We start from the raw sequence: 24,588 nt of genomic DNA, 5'->3' as shown, positions 1-24,588 counted from the left end.
CAGGGTGCTTAAGAACAAGATCTTGGGAGCCATTTAGACTGAGTCTGGGCGGCAGCCTCACCCTGGGGTGGGCTGTGGCTCTCCTGCTCCCTCCCTCCCCTACAGTCCTATGGCTGCAGAAACTTTGGACCAAACACACTCACCGAGTGAGTTGTACAAGCTGCCCCGGGGCTGTGCATGTGTGGGGCCGGGTGACCTCTGTGCAGCCCGTGGCACCTGAGTGTCGGATCCACCTGGATGAAGCAGTGACGCCAGAGTTTCAGGACGATGCACCGAGAAGGGGGTAAAGGCTTGGTGATGAGCCCGTCAGGGCTTACCACGACCTGACACCCTATTGGACGGCACCTGGCCATTGCTACCAACCTGAATGCCCGCCATGAGAAGCGGAACCACCCGCCCCACCCGGCTGTGACATCTCCTGGTCTCTGCCTTAAACACCACGACCGTCAGCTCGATTTTCTAGAGCCTCTGATGGAACCTGGGGTCTCCACAACCACCCCAGCAGTGTGCCCTCACACAAGGGGCTCCCTTCCCCAAGTCTCTTGTTTCTCCCCACCAAACAGGAATACTAACAGAACAGCACGGGGGTTTTGTCGGGATGAAATGAGTCACCGAGCTCCGTCCACAGCGGCTGTGATCGTCAGTGCTGCTCTGCATTCACACATGTTTGCTGCACGTCGTCGTCCCCAACAGAAATATACTGCGAGGCACGGAGGTCATTTAAATCTTTCTCAAAAGTGAAAATAAGCTGGCGTGATTAATTTTAATGTTATTTAAGCCAATATATCTCAAATATTTCATTGCACGGCGCCGGCCACATTTCAAAGGCTCAGTAGTCACTGGCGGCCGCTGCCGCCCTGGAAGGCGCAGGCTGCCGAATGCGTGCAAATGCGCTTCAGGCTGGGGAAATCGAGAGACTTCCTGCCGGAGGCAGTACCAGCACTGTCTATCCAAGGGTGAGCTGGATATGTGCATATGTGCATATGTGGGGACGGGTAGGGTCATCCAGGCTCGTGTCCTTCCTGTTCTGCACATGGCGAAACCAAGGCGCGGAGACGCTGTGGGCAAGAAGCTTTTGCCGTGAGTTACAAGGAGGAGGCCCAGTACTGAGAAGGCGAATAAGGAACAGGTATGCTCCCTAATGCCAAGTACAGGGTGGGTGGCAGGGAGGGAGGGAGAGAACAGTGTGAAGAAGACAGGAGGGCAAGGGAAAGCAGAGGATGAGGCCGCGAAGAAAGAAAGTGAACCCTGAAGGGAACCCACGTACGGCTTTAAAAGAGCCGGCTGCATCCTGCCGCTGCTTAAGATGCTCAGCCTGCTGTCGCCCTGGTAACGGGAGAAAAATCACAGAGCAATTTGTAATCAGCAGCGGTTCCTGCTGCTCCCTGGGAACACTGTTCCCCGTCGGAAGCCGCGTCTCTGAGCAGGAGGGGCCCTGCCGATCCTGGAGTCCAGCCCCCACCCGGTACCAGAGACCATCTGCATCGCCCTCCATGAGAGGCTGTCCATTCCTAACTCACATAGCTTCCCGAACACAGAGCCCCCTCCTTGTTGGCCAGCCTGCCCCATGCCTGTGGAGGGAAACTCTCCCTCACGCCACACTGGAGCCTGCCTCTCTGGGCTCTGGCCACTGGAGCCATAGCCCCACCTCCTCCCCCTGCCTGGGGCAGCCTGCAGTGACTCAAGATGGAGAGCAGAATGTCCTCAGCCCCACTTATCAAATGGTGTCTACAGACTCCTCCTGATCCTGGTTGGTTCCTCCCAACCAGTCCCAGGCACAGGATCCAGGAAGAGTCTGAACAGCGTAAAGCACAAATGTCACCTCCTTCTTTCTAGGTATAGACCTTCCTTAATGGGACCTAAGCTCAAGTTGGCCATAGGCCCATCCTCCTTACTTTCTCTGTGTCTGTCTCCAGGTGACCTCATCCAATGGTATGAAATATCGACCTCAGTGAGATCAGGCATCCCACTGCCTGTGTCCTGTCCATCTGAAGGTCTCACGGGCAACTCCGTGAGCCCAACGTGAAACTCCTGATTCTCCCCCCGGATCTTCCTGCTCAGACCACAAACTTCAGCATCATTCCTCACTTATCTTCCATCTTCACCACCTCCCATGTCTGATCCTTGAGCCTACCGTCTCCCACTCCTTAACAGCCGTGGCGTCCATCTACGGCTCTCCTGCTCATCCAATGCCCCTTGGACCTGTCACCATCAGCTCTCATCCGGGTGGCTGCAAGAGCCTCCTAGCGAGTCTCCTGGCTTCTCTTTCCAGCAAGCAATCAGAGATGTGGCTACCTTGTCTAGAACAGCTCAGTGCTCCCCGCCCCAGTGGGAAGGAAGTCCGGCTCCTCACCTTGGCCTCAACTGAGTCTCCAGAGCCGCTCCTGCCCTTCCCCTCACCCCTGCACCGTAGCCACACAGGTTCCCAAAAGCTTCTTACCACTTTGGGATCGTGGCACTTGCTGCTTTCTCTGCCCGGGACACGCTTCTCCCAACTATGCTGTCCTGAGTCAGCTCTAGGCTCCCTTCAGAGGGGTCTCCTTAAGCCCCTCCGGGTGCCCCTACCCCGCCCCCTGCCAAGCTCAGTGATTTTCTACCCCTGCATGGTTTTCAATTCCTCTATCACTGACGCAGCTTTCCTCTGGCCTTTTCCACCCGGTCGATGAGGTCCCCACTGGGCTGGGTGTCTCTGGACTGAGACTGTTTCGCTGGGTCTACCCCAAAACCTGGTGCTCAGTACACAGCAGATGCTCAGTAAGTGCTCTGAGAACGCGTGTGTGGCTCCCACACCCTCACCGTGTGCTGCGGGCAGGTGCGAGGCCAGAAGCATCAGGACGGGGGGATGCGCCCACACTCTGCCTGAGCTGCTCACCCGCCCTGTGACCCCGGGCAGGCCACTCTGCCCCTCCTGGGATCAGTTTCCCCCCTCCCCTCTGAGGCTCCCTTCACAGCCTGGTGATGAAGAGGAACAAAATAATTCCTGGAGCCCCGACTTGGCGCTCTCTGTCAGGGCCTCTCTTGGGACCACTGGAGCATTGTGTACCCCTACCAAGAGCCTCTCCCCCATACTGTGGCTGGAGTGGCCTTTCCTCCCTTCAGGCACAGTAGAGCCCACAAAAGTTCTGTAGTCAGAGGCAACTCTGTGGTCTGGGCCCCAGAGGCTCTGGAGGTTGGGGGAGGACACAGGTTCATCCTTCTCTGGGCTAGCCCAGGGCTCATCAGGACCCCTAGTCTGAATCTGGGCTCCAGGATATAGGAGGCCCCAGTGTCAAGGCTCAGACAAGCATGTCTTGAAGGGCCAAGGCCCTAACAATTATTCTCACATTGTTTCCAACTGCCCTGTGAGCAGGTGCAAAAATCCCCCTCCCCGTTTTTATGGATGAGGAAATTGAGATTCAGTGAGAAGTGACTTGGCCAAAGTCACATATCACGTAAGGTGGGAAATAACCAGCATCCTAAATCAGGCAGATGCAACCCAAGGCCAGGGAGAGAGCAGACTTGGGGGCCTCAAGGCTGGACCCTAAAGATGGGAGGACTCACAGCACAGGATGCCGGGAGGGGCCCCACACACCTCTGGACCAGGAGAAGAAGGTCCTGGGACTCTGGAGTTCGCTTATTGTGTCCCTTTGGACAAACCCCTTCTCCTCCCCCAGCCTCAGTCTCCGATTCTGGAAAATGGAGCTGCCGCGCCAACTAGGGAGGGCTGGAGGGAGGCTCAGGGGAGGATGGGAAGTGGGGGAGGAGCCAGGGGGAAGTGGGGGACAGGAGCACACCATCCCTTAGCTGCACAGAGGCCCGACAGCCCTGTCCTCTGCCACCCCAGCCCCCATTTCCTCCTAGTCTGCTCCCAGGGCTCCATCACTCACTCTGTGGTCCATTACTGCCTGTCCCAACTCCGGCCCTGGAAGTTGTCCAGTTGTAAATGGAAAGGAGCCGGGGGTTGGCAGAGCTGGTGGGCCTGTGGTTCTGAGGACAGGAGCCTCCTCTGATCAATGGGGTCTGGGCAGAGTGGTGTAGGGAGAGAGAAAGAAGCCGCGTCCATGCCCACTCCCTGTGCCCTTCCACCTCGGACTGGAACAGCTTGCACATGGCCACCTTCCTTGTCCTTGAGGCAGAGAGACACCCTGGACTTGGCCGTGAGCAAACCGAATGGCGAGGACAAGCACTTGACCTCGAGTTGCTCATCACCCAGGGCCAGCAGGAGCTAAGTTCACGCAGCCCCAGTTCCTGACCACAGGCTCTTCCCAGCTGCCTGTCCACAGCTTTCACCCTGGGGAGCGGCATTTTCGTCTGTCAGTGAAGGAGTCTCCTAGATCTTTGAAGAAGTTGGCGAGGGGAGGACTCTCCTAGCTAAACTCCCGCAAGAGGCAGGTGAACATGCAGCTCAGCCACTGCTTCCCCGGGTTTTTGGATAAGGGGGCCTTCGTCTCCATGTCTGCAAAATGGGCTCAGCATGTGGAGGTTTGGCAAAGGAAACCAGGCTTAGGACTCCCCCCTGACTCAGCTCACCTCCCACCTACCATACCCCGCAGCCTCCACCCCAGCACTCCAGAGAGGTGACGTACAGAAGCTGCGTGGGCTCTGCTGTGGCTGAGAGGAGGGGCAGCCCCAGCCAGGGTCTGGGAGAAAGACCCTCGGGGAGGGCTGCCGAATGATCCAAGGCCCCTGAGCCAGGGCTCTGAGGATCACTTTGTTTCTCTGCATCATCTGGGCTGTCATGGGAGCTTCAGTGGGGGAAACAGATTCCTCTGCCTGAGGTCTCAGAGCAGGTGAGCAGCCCAGGCTGAGTATGAGCGCATCGGCTGGTCCCCTTTAGAGCTGTGCTGTCCAGCACGACGGCCACCAGCCACGTGTGGCCCCTGAGCACTTGAAATGCTCAATCCAAGTCTGGACTGAGGTGTGTTGTGAGTGTCCACTATTCACCCGACTTCAAAGGCTTATTTAGAAGGAAAGTAATGTAAAATGTCTTATTAATAGTATTTTAAATGTAGATTACATGCTGAAATGATAATACTTTGGGTAGAGTTACATAAATTATATTGTTAAAATTCATTTCACTTGTTTCTTTTTATATTTTTTAATTAAAAAAATGTTTAATGTTTATTTATTTTTGACAGAGAGAGAGAGAGAGAGAGAGAGACAGAGCATGAGCAGGGGAAGGACAGAAAGAGAGGGAGACACAGAATGAGAAGCAGGCTCCAGGCTCGGAGCTGTCAGCCCAGAGGCCGACGAGGGGCTTGAACTCACACACCGTGAGATCATGACCTGAGCCGAAGTCGGACACCCAACCGACAGAGCCACCCAGGCGCCCCTCTTTTTATATTTTTTAACGTGGCCACCGGAAAGTCTGAGATTGTAACACATGTGGCTTGCACTGTATTTCTACCGTGCCACGCTGGCATTCCACAGCCTTGAAGGCCACCGGCCAAAGCAGGCCGCGGCCCTCCAGGCCAGGTTCCTTCTCCGGGGGTGTCTCCACTGCACGCTGGGGGTGCTAAAATCTCCACCCCAAGGTGACTGTGAGGATTCATGGAGAGAATGCGTGTCAGGTGCTTCCAGAAAACACTCAGCAATGTCCACAGTTGTGTGGCTATTGTCATTGTCGCTGCTATTGTTACCCGCTGAGGCCCAGAGAGGGAAGCGCCTGTCCTGGGGTCACGCAGCAGGGCAGCGGGACCAGCGGCCTCCCCAAGGCGGGGTCTAGGAGCCCCTCCACCCACATCCCAGACGTCCAGGCCTCGGTGGCAGGAGGTAGAGGGAGGAAGGCAGCTGGGGGATGCTCTCGATTGCTCAGGTCCAAGCGCCTGACACAATGGAATTACTGACCAGGCCAAGGCCGGGTGGCCCAAGGCGGGCCTGGCCTCTGTCTGCTTAGCATACTAGGCGGGGGCCCCTGCCCCTTCCCGGAGAGGGTTCCAGGAGCAACCATAATGTCCCGATTGTCGGACAATGCCGTGATGGAGGGCCCTGTCACATTTTTGTCCCCGTTACTGGGGTCCCCATTCACGGCCACTGTCACCACACTCAGAACAAGCCAGGCCTGGCAGCCTCCTTTGCATTAAAATGGGATGAAAATAAGCCTTGTCCACTGTTCAGCTGGGCAGAAAACGGGATTAGGCCAAGGGACAGGGCTGAAGGCCCCTGACAGGGGCCCCTGGGGAAGGCGGGTGTCGGCTGCTCCCTGCCCCAGCCAAGGCAGGGCCTCACACCCACAAAGCACCTGTCCCCAGGCCTCAGTTTCCTTGGATCTAAAACATGGAGGGTGACGGGGGTCCCTGACTAAATAAATGCCTTTGGACATGGTTTTGTAGCTGAGAAACTCCACATCCACGATAAAAAATCCACCTAAAACTGGGCAAAGCAGAAATGCCACAGTTGGTTGGTGGTGATGAGGGGTGGGGGAATGGCCAGAGGGATGTGCCTGTCCGTCTGTGCTCTCACTCTCAGTGCTGGTTCCCATCAAAACCTTGCAGCTCCTGAACCGTGGCAGGACGTCACTGGGATAAGGCTATCTCTAAAGCAGTCTAGAATGGGTACTCAGCACCCAAAGGGTGAGTGAAATGCCAAAGGACCAAAAGCAACCAAAAGGTCCAGGGGTGGGGGTCTGGCCTAGTCAGGGAACTCGTCCCCCCCGAACGCGTCACCACTCGCAGAATGCAAATGCCAAGGTGTATGTGACAAAGAGGCTTGTGCAGCTGGCGTGGGCTGGAGAAAAGTTAGAAACAGCCCCAGTGACGGGGCGCCTGGGTGGCTCTGTCGGTTGAGCGTCCGACTTCGGCTCAGGTCGTGATCTCGCGGTTTGTGGGTTCAAGCCCCGTGTCGGGCTCTGTGCTGACGGCTCAGAGCCTGGAGCCTGCTTCGGATTCTGTGTCTCCCCGTCACTCTGCCTCTCCCCTGCTCGTGCTCTCTCTCTGTCTCTCAATAATAAATAAACATTAAAAAATTAAAAACAAAAACAAAAAGGAACAGCCCCAGTGCCTCTAAATGGGGACCAGCTAAATAAATCATGAGGCAGTCACACCTTGGAACACCAGGTGCCAGTACCATGAATGGGGAAGGTCCATGAAATTTGAAAGAGAAGGATGTTCAAGAAGCATTGGCAAGTGAAAGAAAGAGATGCAGACCATGGGGTCCATTTGGAGAGAAAATATATACTGTGTGTGGAGGCAGAAAACAGTCTGCAGTGCAGCACAAGAAACTATTAACATTGGCTACCTCGAGAAAATTCAGGACGTTGAGAAGGAAAGGTTTACTTTCGCCCTGTGTACTTTTTTTTTTTTTACTGTTGTATATAGTTTTCCTTATGACACGTATTTCCTTTTCCGACAGGTTCTTTAAAAGGCACCCGCCCTGGCATAGAAGTTCTCTGAGGGTCCTCCTTGCCTGCCGATCCAACAGGGTCAGTTCAACCAACACTTGGCAAGCTGTTCTGAGTGCCATGCCCAGTGTGGTTATGACGCCAGCCACCAAAACACCCCCAAACACCCCCGCTCAGAGACAGAGACGAGCCAGGGGCCTCCTAAGCTGGATGCCACAAGGGCAGCTAGCGCCCAACAGATATCGCCAGCTGGGTTTTGAAGGATGAGTAAGAGTTCCCCAGACGGATCAGCAGGGGAGAGTTCCCAAGGGAGACAGAGAGGAGAAAGAGGAGGGCATGTGTGTGTGCACAGAGTAGAGGACAATATAGCCCCAGTTCCTGCACACGCACACACACGTGCACACACACGTGCGTGCATGTATACGCATGTGTGTGTGCGTGTACCCCGCGTGTGGGGGTGTGCAGGAACTGGGGCTATATTATCCTCCACCCTATCCGCAGTTCCTCAGCACGTGGCACGCACGCGTGGCTAACATTTCGTGAGTGCCTACTGCTGTGTGCCAGGCGTTATTCTCAGCAAGTCAGTGAATTCGTGGCATAAACTCTCTGACGTAGGTGGCACTCGTGACAATTATCCCAATTTCGCAGATGGAGAAACACGGACTCTAAGTGGTCAAGTAATGTATGCAAGTTCGGGGAGATCACAGGTACCGGGCCTGAGCCGGGAAGCTGGGCGGTAGGCACCAAAGCCCACCCTCTTAACCGGTACACTTCGCTGCCCCCTGCAGCTGGAGAATCTGTCGACCCAACCCTGCAAGCCAGGCATACTGCACATGTGCATAGTCTCTCTGGCACGCGGAGAGGCTCAGAGAGACCCTTTTCTTTGCCCAAGGCCACTCAGCTGGCAAGGGACAGAGGGCAGATTTCAACCATTGGGTGTCCGGCTCCAAAGCCCGTGTTGGCTCTCACCCGTGGACACCCCTTCTGGGAAGGGGCAGGCAGCTCAGTGCCAATAGCACCCAGGCGGTAAGGGTGCAAGGGAAGGTGAAAGAAAGTGGGCTTCGGGGAGGTGATAGGGAGCTGTGGGGAGTATGGTTACGCGAGAGTATATGCCCCGTCTGAGGCTCTCGGATGCGTCTTTCCAGAGCACTGTGCAGCCCAGACAAAACATAGCAGGGGGCACCAGTTTCTGACCTCTAGTTCGGTCCAACCCTACTGGTAGAGGGGAAGCCAAACCGGCCATGGCCCTGTCTCTGGGCTCCCCACCTGCCCCCAGCCAACCAGGAGGCCGACCGTCCCCTTCCACCCCCCAAAGCTTTCCCGAGTCAATAACCTAAATTCCCCTTCTGCTGCAGTTTAAACCGGGGCTTACGAGGAAGCCACCGTTCTTGGGCGGGGTAGGAGGGCGGGTAGAGATTCATGCCAGCTGGCGTTCGTAGCCCAGCTTCACGCGATTCGCCTCACTGTGGCACGTCAAGCCGAATGGAGGAGGTCCCCAGCACCCTGCCTCTGCCTGAGCCCCGGAGACTCTGGCTGGGGAGCTCCATGTTAGATTAAATGGCATTTACAGCAGCTGTAAGCACGTTTGAGTTGATCACCCTATAATTTGTATGCAGTTGCAGTCATTACCTAAATGACAATTAAACACTGGCACCCTGTAATTAGATGTTTTTATGAATTAGGTCCTGAGGTATTAATGGCAAATTTCTAAGTTCCGCCCCTCCCCCAATTCCTCTGCCCTTCTCCTGCCAGCCTAGGGCCCACGACCCGCTTTGGCTTTTCCAGGGCCCTGCGCTGGCTTCAACCAGAGGTTCTGCCACTTCCCACACGGGGGTCACCAGTGTGGGCATCTGCTGTCACCCACAAGGTCTTTGAGGACAGAGATGGCTTCTCACACATCCAGTCTGAGCACATAGCGTGCCTCATCCCATGCACGTTTATTGAGAAACTTCCACATGCAAGGCACTCACTAGGCGCTGAATGTATCAGACAAAAACCCCCATTCTGGTGGAACCGGTAGTCACATAACAATAACCACAAAAATGAGTAATATCTGTGATGTCTCAGAGCACAATAAAGGTTAAAGAGAAATAACGAAACTAAGGATGGCAGGTGCAACACGCTGCCTGGAAGAGGGTGTTGAAATCTTGGAGATGGTAGGCAGAGAAGGTCTCCCTGAGAAATGAAAGTCTTTGGAAATGAGGCGGTGAGCCAAAGGGACTTCCGGGGGAAGTGCTTTCCAGGACAGAGAACAGCCGGTGCAAATACCCTGGGGCACAAGTGTGCCAGGTAAGGCCAGGAAGCGGCCAGGCAGACTGTGTGGCCTGAGTCCAGGGGATGAGGTGGGAGAAGTCACAGTTTCCAGATCACAGGGATTCGTAGGCCCCGGGAGACTTGGGCAGGCGTTTGGAAAAGCATTGGTCAAAGGAATTTATGGATAAACCAGAAGCACCCTGAGAGGCAGTCTAACTCGAGAAAGGCTTTTTAAACATTTCTTTTCTTTTCTTTCATAGCAAACTCTCATTCCCTGAGTGCTCGGCTCTGTGCTGAGAGGTCAGCCCGGCACTGTGTGGATGCTGTCCCATGCCCCACGGGGAAGATACTGCTATCCCCAAATCACAACGAGAAAAGCAAGTCTTAGAGGGGACCAGCCTGGCCCAGCACCATTAATGGAGCCAAAACTTGTGCCTTATGGCCTCAGGAGGCACAGCAGTTTTGGGGTGAAGAACATGAACTCAAACAGCCTGCTCGGGTTTAAACCCCAGCTTAGCCACACACCGGCTGTGCAGCTTAGGCAGATTTACTAAGAAACTGCCCGGGTTTCCTCACCTGTGCAAAGGGGGTAAAACAGCGCCTCCCTTAGAGGGCTGCTCTAAAAGAGACTGGCCCAATGCCTGGCACATAGTAAATAGTCACAAAGCATGAGTTAGGGGTGCCCAAGTGGCTCAGTCTGTTAAGCGTCTGACTCAGGCTTACATCATGATCTCATGGTTCGTGAGTTTGAGCCCCGCGTCGGGCTCTGTGCTGACAGCTCAGAGCCTGGAGCCTGCTTTGGATTCTGTCTCCCTCTCTCTCTGCCCCTCCCCTGCTCATATTCTCTCTCCCTCTCTCCCTCTCTCTCTCTCTCTCTCTCTCTCTCTCTCTCTCTCAAAAATAGATAAACATTTTAAAGCTTTTTTTAAAAAAGCGTGAGTTAGATTTACCATTAGCTCTGCCCCTCTCTGACCATGTGACCTTGGGGAGTCCCTCCATTCTCTGAGCCTTATTTTTCCCCCAATGTAGTGGTTGCAGGGTGTTAATGAATACCAATCAGAAAAGCAGGTGTTGGTGTTGGTTATTGCTATGGTGAGGACCTTAGAGTCAGGCCCCCCAGAGACGCCCTTCTAATGCCCTTGAGCATGATGGGGCTTAAAAGAGGTGAAAGTAAAATTCTCCAAACTTGGAAGTCATAACTATATCAAGTGAAAAGTATTTTAAGGCCTCCTTGAGAACTAATTGAAATCATCAGTGGGACAGTGCCTGTAAAGAAGGAAGTGCCTACCTCAGGTCATATCAACTAAGATCTATACCCAGCACAAGGGAGGTGATTATTCAATTCTGTTCTGTACTATTCAGAGTCTCCCTGGAAGGAATGAGTCCTACCCTGAAGGTGAAGCAGGAATATCCAGAGTATGTTCAGAAAAGAGGAGGATGTGGGCTGGAGACCCCAGCCGGGGAGGAGCCAGAATTTTACGGGAAGTCGCAGGGAGTCAGACTCTAGCTCCCTGCAAGAAAGCACATCCTCAGTGTTAGAGCTACGTAGGGACTGAATGGGCTGCCTAAGGTGTGTGTGTCAGTGGTGGCGGGGAATGTAAGCTGGAGTAGAGGGAAGCCTACGAGGGCTGTGGGGGAGCGAATTCCAGCCCAGGACTAGAGTTTGGGCCATTGGTCCACCGTTCACTTCTCCATGAGATCCACATTTACAGAGGCAGCACAGAAAGTTGGTCAGACTTGTGGATTTTAGAGCCTGACTTCACGGATTTGCATCCTGGCTTCTCTGGGCCTCAGTTTCCCCGTGTCTAATAGTTCCCACTATTAGTGGGTATTTAGTGACTAAATACAGGCGAAGTGTTGAGAGCAGTGCCTGACACTAGTTTGGGAGGGGGCTTAGGCTGCAGGCTCTGTGAGTGAGAGCCTTGGAGGGAGGTTCGAGGAGTCTCACCCCACCCGAGATGTCATGCTGCATGGGCACAAAGCTGTCTCCCGGGAACTGGCTTCCCCAAACCCCCAGGCTGCTGAGGGATTCCCCTGAGAGTCGCCACTGCCCTGGGAGACAGTGAATGGGCGCTTTGTGTCTCCACCACGGCCTGTTGCTGCACGCCCGGGCCCCTGTGCTGCCTGCAGCCTGTGCTCGCGCCCTGGCTCCTTCCCGACCCCACGGCACATGCCTTCTTCATCCCCAAGACACAGCACTTCCTGTGGGCCCCGCCAGGCAGCCCTCCCCACACACTCCAGGTCCGGAATTGGCCCAGTTTCCTGGGTGGCACACGGGCAGGGTTCAGAGGGAGGATGAGGCCCAGCCCACCTCCTCAAGCCCCTGGAGCAGCTGGGTTCCAACCTTGTACAGGCGGGGTCTGCTGGGCTGCGGTCAGCGCTCCCCAGAAGATGCCCCATCTTCTGCTCCCCGCACGACCCCTTCCAGGTCGGGCTGGTCCCTGCCCTTGGGCCGGGTGGGACGGCAGCTCGGGATCCCTAAAGCAGAGGTTTCGGAGGGCTTCCTGGGGTGTTGACAGCAGGCCCCTAGAGATCAGGGGTTCTCTGGCCACCCCCCTGGGTACACCGTGTCCTGTGGTGAACAGAAAACTACAGCAGCCCGTATAGGTGGGACCACCAATGGCACAGCCCCCCCGGGAAGGCAGCCACCAAGCCAGGCAGCTCAGGGGAGGGCCAAGGGGAAATGGGACCGGGAGGGGAAGAAGGAATTGTAAATGTACCTACTGCCACGTGACTAACTGGAGAAATGAAGACTAGAATTTATGCGTATTTTCCTCTGCTTCCATACGAATATACTCATATATATTAACCCATTATTTTTCTCTTCCTCCTCTCCCACCTCCGCCCCATCAAGCCGTAAGGTGCACTGATGGTGGTAACATCACAAACATCACATGCGAGTCACAGACATGGAAGAGGCATGTGGCTCAGCTGGAAGACACCAGGCGACATAAGAGATGTTGCGTCCTCCCTGGGGGACAGGCAGAGCATGCCTTCAGTGGGTCGGAGGGCAGTTGCACCCGGTTAGGTAGAAACACAGTGTTGTCATGACCTTATGCAAAAGTTAATACAGTTAAGCTGCGTCCGTGGAATGTCGACTGGACATAACATGGCTGCGTTGGGCTGCCCGTTGCTGGGCTGGCAGGCCACAGAGTCTGGGAACAGTGTTTCCCGGGATCCCTTCCCCGTCTGGTGCGGTGAAGAGTCTCCAGGGAGTGGTATTCCTACAGGATGGGGAGCACAGTGGCTGTGGCTGGGACATGGCAGGGGCAGGTGCAGTGGCCTGCGATGATATGGTGGCTCCCGTTTTGTGCTGTACTTTTGGGAGCCAGACTCCATAACTTCCCAGACTTCTCTGCTTTCCTTTTTTTTTTTTTAGCTTATTTATTTTTGACAGAGAAAGAGCAAGCATGCATGTGTGAGCAGAGGAGGGCAGAGAGACAGAGAGAAAGAGAGAGAGAATCTCAAGTAGGCGCCACACTGTCTGTGCAGAGCCCGATGAAGGGCTCGAACTCACAAATGGTGACATCATGACCCAAGCCGAAATCAAGAGTCAAACACTTAATTGACTGAGCCACCCAGGGGCCCCTTCTCTGCTTTTCCTATATGGAGGTTTATATATCACGTGAAGTGTGGCAAATCCCTCTGCAGGACACTGAAGGGACAGGGGTTTGACAGGCGAAGAGTTCTGATGGTTCTGATGACTCCCTTGATGATAATAATAATAATAAAATAAACCGAATCAAAGATCGGTTGCACAGTTTCAAAGATCCTGCACAATCTAAAGCGGTACACAAAGCCCTGGAGGCCATTGAGATGAGTTTAGGTGATTTTCCATTTCAATACCTATAGCATCAAGCCCATCATAATTGGGGGAGATTGTTTCTGGTGGTTGGATAAAAGCAGGTAGTACTTTAAAAAGGGAGGGATCAGTTTATATAAAAACACAAATGGGGGCACCTGGGTGGCTCAGTTGGTTGAGCACCTGACTTCGGCTCAGGTCATGATCTCACGGTTTGTGAGTCTGAGCCCCTTGTCGGGCTCTGGGCTGACAGCTGGGAGCCTGGAGCTGCTTCGGATTCTGTGTCTCCCTCTCACTCTCTGCCCCTCCCCCACTTACACTCTGTGTGTGTCTCCCTCTTTTAAGAATAAATAAACATTAAAAAATAAAAAATCACAAACGACAGCGGACGCAGATGGTAGGAAGACACCCCGTGGAATCCCCTGATATGATGCCCTGAGAAGCACTTCTGTGGCCCCCTGGCCCAAAATGCACAACCTCCATCTAATCACGAGAAAGCAAATACCAGACAGATTCCAAACTGAAGGCCATTTGACAAAATAACTGGTCAGCATCGTGTCCAAGCATTAAGACAAAACATAAATGAGACAAGACAACTGGAGCTGTCCCAGATTGGTGGAGAGGAAGGAGGCATCACCCCTACGGGCCATATGGGACTCTCAATCGGATTCGGGATCAGAAAAGGGGCACTGGTGTGAAAATAGCAAAATTCACGTAAGGTCCTCAGAATGGTTAGTGGCATTTTTATCCGTGTTCATGTCCTGGTTTGAACAATTGCACTCATGGCTCAAAATGGTCAGTATCAGGGGAAGTTGGGTAAAGGCTACACGGGAAATCTTTGTACTCTCTTTATAAGTCTAAACTTATTCCAAAATAAGTTTAAAAGAAAAAAAAAGAAGAGAAATGGTACCTGACTGAATACAAAAGAAAAAATATAATAGGCTTGATGGGAGGGCAAAAGTTTTCAAGAGGTTTAGGAGTATTTGACATGTGCAAAGCCCTACTCTAAGGCATCTGAACATTCTAGGCTTTGAATGGTTCCTTAACAATGAAAACACCTAGAAGTTGTAACAATTCTAAACATTCTCCCTTCCCCCTAAGATCAGAATATTCCAGACTTCTAAAGGTATTAAACAGCCCGCACCACCAAAGTTCCCAAACCACCAAAGATTCTGCAGGGCTAAAACGAGGCAGTAAAATTCCCAAACCACCAAAGATTCTGCAGGGCTAAAATGAGGCGGTTCAAAATTTAGGATGCAGATGAGTTGTTGGGTCACTTCTATTAGGAAGTTAAAAATCAGGATTGCCAAAAATGAAGATTCGTGAACTTTGTCCCCCCGGGGCTCTGGATGGGGTCCGCCAGGGATGGGGCCCAGGAATCTGCATTGTGAATGTCCCATCCATGATCCTGCTGTCAGCACCCCAAGAGACCCTCAGCACCCCTATGTTTCTCTGAGACACGCTCAGATACGTGCACACCTGTGCACACACGCTCAGATAGGCACAGACGCATACCTTGCTCAGATATATCCCCAACCTAGGTTCCATCACATACCCAGTCCTTCCCATACTGTGTCACCCCCACTGTGTGTGTCTCTCCTTCTCACACACACTTAGACACACATACATATAGACACACACACACACACACACACACACACACATTCTCCCAGCAGTACAGGGCTCCCACCTTCCCCAGGTGAGCTGCAGGCCCCAGAGCCACTGGACATCCTCTCGTGATGGCCAAGGCAAGTCCCAGTGCCAGGTGCCCTGACTGGACAATAGTGAGGGGCGGTAACCTCCGGGGACCCCAGCAGCTCCCTGTTGCCCTTTCCCTAGGCTTTGCGGGTCCCTCTCTCCTTTTATTTGGAACCAAATAAAAGATCAAGATAAAAATAATTCCCAGAAGGCGGATCATTTGATAATTATGTGCAGGTGTTAAATCACTCCTAGCTCCTCAGCTGCCCCCCTTTTACCTCCCTGCCTGCCCCCCCCAACTCCGCACCCCCGTGGGGGGTGTGATAATTCCAGAGCCAGCCACCCCTGACGCCCCCCCCTCCACCCCCCGGCCACGGGCCAGGCCTGCCCGCCTGTCTACCCACCTGGCAGCTCAGCCTCAGAACCCGGCTCCCCGGGAAAGAGGGGAACCCCATGAGTCACCACCGGGGCCAGGCCTCACCATTACCCTGCGAGGCAAGCTCTGTGACCCATTCTCAGGTTCCAGAGGAGGAGGAAACTGAGGCTGAGAGAGGGGTCACATGCACAAGGTCGCAGACGAATCAGGGGCATACACACTCCCTCTGGCCCTGCAGGGCAGGGGTTCACCCTCCCTGTGCCTCTCCCAGCATAGAGACAGGCTGGAGATGGGGCTGTGAGGAGACACAAAGGATTCGGGTGGAACTGTCTGGAGAGGAGCCGCCTCCATCCGGGACCCTGTCACCGCCCCCAGGCTCTGCAGGGCACTCTAGGACAGTCAGAGCAGGAGAATTTCTATCCTTGCGGATGGAGCCCAGACCTGGGGTGGAGGCATGGTTACAGGAGGGGCAAAGTCAGCTCTGCCTGAGGAGACGGTTTATCAGCCACAAGCTGCCTGGAAGGAGTGGGGACCTCGTGAGGGAGGTGAACTGGACCGGCCTCCGGGTTACTGGGCATGACTGGTGGCTGCTTACAGACTTCTCAGCATCCTTCCAGCAGGGATGCCCAAGGTCCTCTGGCCACAGAGCCCCCAGGGCCGGCGGGCTCTGCCAGTCCCCTGGCCCAGCTCCCACTACCAGCAAGGGCTCATCACCCCAGCTTCACCACCTCCCTGCCCGCCCCACACCCCTCTGCGCCCTTGCACAGGCTTCCCCTCCCAGGGAACAGGGCACTTCCTCTGGGAATCCTTCCCCCATCAACCCAGGCAGGGGCCACCCTGGCCTCTGGAATCCCACGCCCCTCTCTGACCAACTCTGCCATTTTGCCTCACTTCATTGGAATTCTCTGAGATCCCTATCAAGGACACAGACCGTGCCACATCTGCCTGTGATCCCCAGGCCCCTCTGGCCCCTGCCTCCTCCCCAGGAGGCACTGGGACCTTCTGCCCAAGCCAGTCCCGGCTTCTCCGTTTTCACCGCCTCCTTAGGGCCATGGTGAACATGGTGGTCCCCCTCTAGAGCGGCGTTCATTCAATGACATTGTCCAGCTCAGGTGTGGGTCAGCCATGGAGACAGCTTCCCCAGCCTCTCCCACCTGCTGGAGCTCACAGGACAACCTCCAAGAACCCGTCAGACCCTCTGAGCAGAAAGTGAGATCCTTATAGGACAGGCAGTAAAACATAGAGGGACAAAGTGAGTCAGAGGCAGTGTTTCAACCCGAATCCAAACCTCACTCATTCTGTAATGCTCTGCCTCCCACCACCGGGGACCCCAACACTCCTCCCCCGACTCCCCACCCCTAGTCCAAGTTCAGACGCTCAGGAACAAAGCCTAGCGCAATGGTGGACACAGGGCAGGCACTTCGCTCACGCGACAGCTGCCGCTGTGTGTGCTGGGAACACCGGTGGGACCCAGGTGTGCCTGTCCTGCTGGGGAGACCCAGGTGATGCACACAGAGACAAACGAATCTGCAGCAGGGCAGATGGGGTGAGTGGGGGAAGAAAGAGGCTGGGGTGAAGGGGCCACCCACGTAATTCTATATTTTCTCCTCATCGCTTTGAAAAAAAGTAAAAAGAAACAGGTAAAATCAATAAATAACATATTTCATCTAATCCAATAGATCCAATCGATCTATCCAGTATTTTATCTTGGAAACATGTAATCAATACAAAAAATTATTAATGAGGTATTTTATATTTTTTTAAATACTAGCTATTGGACATCTGGTGCATATTCAACACGCACAGCACATCTCAATTTTGATTTGCGACATGTCGAGTGCCCAGGAGCCACATGTGGCTGGTGGCTGCCGTACTAGCCAGAGTGGTGTAGAGGGTACGGGCCATACAAGGGTGGTCAGGAAAGGCTTCTTGGAGGAGGTGATTTCTGAGCAGGGACCTGGAGGCCAGGGAGTGAGCCAAGACTCTAAATAGAGGGAGAGTATCCCAGGCTGTGGGGACGGCAAGTGCAAAGGCCCTGAGGCGAACATGAGCCTGCAGCTGGAGCAGAGTGAGCCAGAGGTGAGGGTGGAAGGAGACAGGCAAGAGAGGCACTGGCTCAGCTGACACTACGGCCACCGTGAGGACTTTGGCTTTTCCTCCGAGTAGGTAGGAGCCACGCAGGGTGCTGGGCAGACAGCAGAGCCCCGCCTGGCTTGGGTGCTGACAGGAGCACTCTACATCAGTGTGCTAACTCTAGCCCCAGACTGAAGGGTATGAATCCTGGCTCTGTCTGTCCCCAGTGGGGTGATCTTGGGACAGCACCTACTGCTGTGAGGGTCACCACACTGCCTGGCAGGCACTGGGCGCTCCCTAAAAGCCAACGTTATCCAATGCTCTGTGAGGGTGAGTTTTCAGGAGAGACTCACGCCTTCCCAGATGCCAAGGGTCTGGGTTCTCTGCTTCCTGGAGAAAGGCAGGGAGAAGGCCCCCCACCCTCAAGGTACCTCCCTCTTTGGCCCCCTCTATCTCCACATTCCTAGAATTGCTACAGGTGATAAATGGCTCTAAAGCAAGGCTGCCCTCAGGGTTCTGACATGGCAGCCTCCACTTCCTGTGCCCCCAGTGGTGGGCGGGTGGCTAGGCGGGGCCTCCTGACCCTGCCAGGAAGCCTTCCACCCTATCTTGGCCCCAGGGCTTTTCCCTCCCCCTGACCCCTTGGGGACAGCCCAGCCTCTGATGTTCAAGCCTTGGAGGCTGCACAAGGCCTCCTCACTCAGTTCCCCACCTGCACTTTCTCCCGCATTCATTCCACAAACTTGAGCGTCTGCTCTGGGCCAGGCACTGCTGTGGGTCGTGGAGAGACATGAGGGGACAAGACAGACAGAGGCACCTGCCCCCCAAGGAGCTGGACTTCTGGGTTGCCGGGGCTACTTAGCGACCCCCCAGTCCTTGTTTAATGGGGTGCCCAGAACCTCTGACCCCTCTGACCAGATCCCAGTGAAGACCCTTTTTCTCACCCACCTCTGCAACCCAAGATGGCAGCCTCTTAGGGGTCCACCGCTTTGGATGGCTTGACCTACGGTGAACCCCGTGAGAGGGATCCAGGCTACATGCAGGGGGACTTACTGACCCCCCGGGGAACAGAGCCTGAACTAGGAAAGGAAAAGGGGGTGCTTCCCCTTGCCTGCAGAAGTTTAAATAAATGCTTTGCAATAATGCACGAAGAGAAAAGTCTGCTGGGAGGACCCATAGGCATTAACAGCGGCCAGCTCTTGGGGACGGTGCAGGATTCTAACAGTATTTTTGCCTTCTGCTTTTCTGTCTTCAGACTTTCTACAACACATACTCAGGGGATTAAAAAGAAAAAAACAAAAATGTGACAACAATCACGGTATTATATATAGCCCAGCACTTCTTAGAACCTTCTGGAGCAACTGTGTCTGGCTGGCAGGCCCAGGAACTCTCCAGCCTGGGGCAGGACACGGATGATTGTTCCCTCCAATCCAGGGCCAGGGCAGCATGGGAGCTGGAGGCCTGGAGCTGGACTTGAGCAGAGGGAGAAAGGGCAGGGCAGAGAGTGGGATGGTGGGGGGTGGGGGGAGAAAGGTGTTCAAGAAGATAAAGCTGGCCAAGGAGTGGCCAGCAGGTGACACGGGTGGTGGAGGGTGAGGAGGACACAGGGGTTAGGGGACCCAGGGCCCTACATTAGTCCTGCAGGCACTGGGGAGCCACAGATGGTATGTGAGCAGAAGACGGCTGTAGCTTCGGAAGACCAACGGGGCATCTTCCAGATTCGTCTCTCCTTCTCCTTTCTGACATTGATTCTAGACTTCTTCACAGTATAAAGATCCTCAGCATTCTCACAAAGTCAGCACGATTCCATGGTCAAAAGCGTTGGCTTTACAGCTCGACAGCCTGGGTTCAGGTCATTGGTCGCCACTTCCTGGCTGTGCGTTGTGTCCTCAGTCATGCCCCGACCCCTCTGTGCTTCCTTCCGCTCCTCTTCCCAAAATCGAGAATGGCCACAAGATACCAACCTCCGGGCATGGTGTGGTGGAGGGCATTCGATGAGATAAAATGTGTAGAGCATTTAGAACCGGGGCTGGCACACAGTAAGTGCACAATAGATGCTAGTCATTGCTGCCATCCCCATCATCATCCCCATCATCATCATCGCTGTTTCAATCTCCCAGCTTACTCTCAAAGTTCCTCAAGGGCAAAGACTGGCTAGGAGTCTGTCAGCAGGTAGACACCTCCCGTCGCCCTCAGGAGATGGTGTCCCCAAGCTCGCTGCCTCCCTTGACCCCCTGTGCCTTGCACGAGGTGGCCCAGCGGCTGCTGTGAACCAACACCTGTGAGCCCCCTGCTTCAGCTACTTCTCTATCTCATTTATTCCCCTCAGCATACTTGTTGGGGGGGGGGGGCATTCTTTTTTTTTGTTTTTATATTTTAACGTTTATTTATTATTGAGAGACAGAGAGAGACAGAGCATGAGCGGGGGAGGGACAGAGAGACGGGGAGACACAGAATCCGAGGCAGGCTCCAGGCTCTGAGCTGTCAGCACGGAGCCCGACGCGGGGCTCGAACTCACAAACCACGAGATCACGACCTGAGCCGAAGCCGGACGCCCAACCGACTGAGCCACCCAGGCGACCCTGAGGGGGGCATTCTTATCCCCATTTAAAGAAGAGGAAAAAGGCTCACAGGTGAGGCACCAGCTCTAGACCAAGCCCACCAATAACCACCATTCTCTCCAGGGGCCCCTGTGGGGCTCTTGGCAGGCCTGGCACCTCCCGGGCACTTGTAGTCCGTCTCCCAAGGCGCAGGGGACCCAGCTGGAGAGGGATAGAGACGAGGGGGGCACCTCTGGCCTTTCATCTGGAGCCCGACGACCCCTCCCCCAACTCCTCAGTGGGGGGCCCTACGATCACTCACCTGGAGCCATAAATGAGCCGGTTCTGAGGCCCACCTGTTGCCTGGCAGGTATGCCAGGACCCGAGAGGGGGAGGGGTCCCCAAGAAGGAAGCGTCGCCCACCTCAAGCTGAACCATGCCAAACTTTTGAAGCCCCGTAAAAGCTCCCAGACCTTCCCTCTGCCAAACCTCACCTGCCTGCCTGTCGGCCACCCCCTCCCCCAGCCCAGCTGGGGTGCAGAGCCAGGAAGCCCAGTGCGGAGTCCATTTACCAGAGACTGACCTCTCTGAGCCTCAGTTTCCACTTCAGGAGAGGGCAGGGGGGTGGGGGACATCCTAGGGCATCTCAAGGAGATGACTCCGGTCTGGGGGTGTGACGCCAAGGGTCCACTACGTTGCCCGCCTCTGGCCCGGCATGGCCCCGCGAGGCCTTTCTGACTGTGGGGAGGAAGCCGGCATCCTGGCAGCTGTCAGCTGTTTCTGCGGTTCTGAGCTGGAGTCTGCCCCGTAGCGGGCAGGCTGGCTGGGTGGTCCCTGGGAAACCAAGCCCAGACAACAGGCCCAGGCTCTACCTGGGGGCTGTGTGGACTCTGTCTGCTGTGTCCCAAGACAGTCAGGAACTCTGTTTATCGGGTAGCTGTTGTCTGCTGGTTCCTGAGGGGAACATCGCTATCCTCATTTTGCTGAAGCACGGAGGCTCTGAGAGATTAGGTCCCAGCCCGGGGTCACCGGGCTCAGCATCCTAACCCGCATCGGAGGCCCCAGATCCCAGCAGCAAGTGGGAACTGGTTTTCAGCAGTGGGGGCCCTGCCCAGAAAGGGCCCAAACGCTTCTTTCCTTGCACCGTGCACCAAACCTCCTGGGTTTCAGAAGTTGGATTTTCTAGAAAAACAGGTATGGAGTGGAATGGGGCCATACCCTGCCCTAGCAAAGGGGAGAGGTAAGCCTCAAGGTAATAATCGTCTCGATAAGGGACTAGTGCATGTCTTTCTTTCTCTTTCTTTTTTTAAATCTTCAAAGTGATTTGCAAACCCAGGCTAATTAATTTTCCCCAGAGCAGCAAGGACGGTCACCTGTCTCACTTTCCAGCGTACCACCCCAGCCCCCAAGCACACCTGAAGGAAGGGGGGGGGGGGGTTGCTGCTGATCCGGGAGTCCTGGAGATGGCAGAGAGGATAACTCAGCTGGCAGAGGCCTGGGGCAGAAAGAGGGCGGGACTGGCCCCTGGGAGGCTGCCTGCCCAAGATGGAGGAAGAGAAGCAGAGATTAGGGGAAGCAGGAGGGCCAGGAGCAGGCAGGCCTCCACCTGCCCTGTGAGCAGCAGGGCCACCTGGTCTACCTTCGAGGAGAGTCACCTTCGAACACCGAACAACCACTGCGTCCTGCCCAGAGGAGAGGCCAGTCTGGCCTCTGCCCGCAGCCTGGCAGCCGAGAAAATTCACTCATTCGTTCACTCACTCACTCACTCACTCACTCACTCACCTTACTCATTTAGCTAACCAATGAAAATCATTAGCCCCTGGTCTGAGCCCTCCAAGTCCTTGCTTTAGAAATGGGGACCACACATCTAAATTAAAACCCATTTCCTGGACTTGTGGAAGGCCCAGTCCCTAGCAGGAGAGACCATCAGCCATTGGGGGCGAGCAGCAGAGCACAAGGAAACACACAAGAGATACTGTGGTGGAGCCACCGGGGCTTGGAGAACTTTCATAAAGGAAGCAACATTTGATCTCTAACTGGGCTTTGAGGGGTGAGTAGGAATTTACCGGAAAGAGATGAGCATTTGAGCAGAGAGAACAGCAAATGCAAAAGCATGGCACTAGGTAGGGTCTGGGGAGTCTGGGGAACAGTGAAGGGTTCCAAATGAGTGGAACAGAAGATGGGTACTGTTGCCAGTAGTGAGACATGCAGCTCTCGGGGCCTCAGGCAGCGCTTGTCAACTTCCACCCCATCCCTCCATAGTATCGAGAGAGAGGACGGCAATGGGCCAGCTACTGTGGGCAACAGAAGGCACTGCTGGAGGTCAGAGGCGATAAGCCGGGGAGCTGCAGCCACTCAGCTTTTGCTCTAGCTGCTTGGGGCCTGGGGGACGTCATAGCTTGGCACACCGAGAACGAGCAACACGACCAACAGGAAGCAACAGGAAGTTTTGTTTTAAGTTTATTTACTTTTTGAGACAGAGAGAGAGCAAGAAGGGGAGGGGCAGAGGGAGAGGGAGACAGAGGATCTGAAGCAGGCTCCGCGTTGACAGCAGAGAGCCCAACGCGGGGCTCGAACTCGACCTCGTTATCATGAACCGAGCCAAAGTTGGACGCTTCATCGACTGAGCCACCCAGGCACCCCGGGAACTTTTACCTTAAATATTAGTGTTGCCTGAACAAGAAGTTCTAAGGTAAGGACGCTGTGCTTGTTCACGGGTTCAGTGATGTCACTGAGGACACAATTTCCCACTCTGCCACTCTGTGCATGCCACTCTAATCTCCCCTCGTGGTCACAAGATTGATGTCACGGCAACCAATATCACCTCCCCTCATGATGGCGGCTCAAGCAAAACCTAAGGGGAGATATGGCAGAAAGGGCTTTCTCTCTGCCTGCCCCTTTCGAGGAAAATCATTCCCAGAAGCCCCTGGCAGTCTTTCCCTTAAACACTATTGGCCAAAATGGAGTCACATGCCCATCCCTGGACCAAAAGGGACCACCAAGATCAGCCAAGTCCAATCAAAATTCATCCTTGGAGGGGATTAGCCGCAAAACTGTCATAGGATCAAAAGCTAGATGTTTTTAAACCAGGAAGGACAAAATGGTATCTGACCATGATTAACTTTTTTTTAAGCATTTTTTAACGTTTATTTTTGAGGTAGGGGGGAGGGGCAGAGAGAGGCAGAGACACAGAATCCGAAGCAGGCTCCAGGCTCCAAGCTGTCAGCACAGAGCCCAACGTGGGCTCAAATCCACAAACTGCGAGATCATGACCTGAGCCAAAGTGAGACACTCAACCGACTGAGCCACCCAGGCGCCCCCAGGCTTAAATTTTAAAATACATACTTAAGAAAACTCCTTTACTGTCTCCTGATCCTGCTACATTTTTCTTATCTGTTCTTAACTGCAACTGTCATCTCACAGTATTCTGTTTTCTTGTCTAGCTCCCCACCAAAATGTCAGTTCTGTGAGATCAAGAATTTCTCTGCTGGGGTTTTATCAATTTGCCTGGCCTCTAGAGCAGGATCTGGCACATGATGAAAAACAATGGATGCACGGGAGAGTTTGGGCCGGAAGTCCTAGGGTGGAGGCCAGAACAACCAGTGGTCCAAGTCACAAGGAACCGAAAGCCTTGCATGAGATAGAGCCATGGAGGGTTTAAGCAGAGCTGAACAAGGTTAAAAGTAAATTTGGGGAAGATTTCTTCTTGGCAGAAGGGGTCAGGGATGGATTAGAGGGGCATAGCTGGAGGCCAGAAGGCCAGGGAGACATTGGTACATGGTGCAGGCTAGTAGGGCCTGTATTAGGCTAGTAACAGACAGAATGGTTTTCTGATTACCTTTCACATCCCAGCCTCTCAGACACTGACCCCAACACTTCTTCTACCCAGGATGCTCTTTTCCTCACAGCTCCATGTCCAAACCTTCCCCATCCTCAGGTACCCCCTCCTCCAGGAAGCTCTCCCTGCTGCCTTCAGACAGCACAGGGCTCGTGCTGAGCCTTGGGTCTGAGCCCCAGCCTGTGACCCCTTTTATATCCTCACAGGGCTTTTGGGGCACACATCAGGTGCTCAAGCAGTGTTTGAGTGAAGGAATTACAGACCAACAGAGTTTCAGGTTTCTGGATGGCACAGGCTTTGGAAGGGCAAGGTTGCACAGACGCAATGCAAGGCCAACCCACAGAAGCTTCTGGAAGCACACAGGGCTAGGCTGATCTGAAGCCTCTCTCCTGGAGTGAAAGAAAGGGTGGGGTCTTTGAGGCCTGACCGACGGTTACAGGGGATGGAAGGAGAGAGCTCCTGCCCACTGAGTACCTGCCATGTGTCAATGCACCATCTTGCCTAACATCAAAAAGCCCCCATTTAACAGAGAAGAAAACTGAGGCTCAGGAGCAGTTTACCCATGGCTATAGAGCCAAGCCTCGTCCCTGTAGCTGCCAGACTCCTTTCTAAACTAGGGTTTCTCAAAGGGATTTTTATCACCCCAGGGGCATGTGGACTTTTTTACGGGGTATTTATGTTCATCCCAGT

Source organism: Acinonyx jubatus, chromosome A2 (genome assembly GCF_027475565.1).
Source record: "Acinonyx jubatus isolate Ajub_Pintada_27869175 chromosome A2, VMU_Ajub_asm_v1.0, whole genome shotgun sequence".
Lineage (NCBI taxonomy): Eukaryota > Metazoa > Chordata > Mammalia > Carnivora > Felidae > Acinonyx > Acinonyx jubatus.
This window is presented reverse-complemented; position numbering follows the sequence as displayed.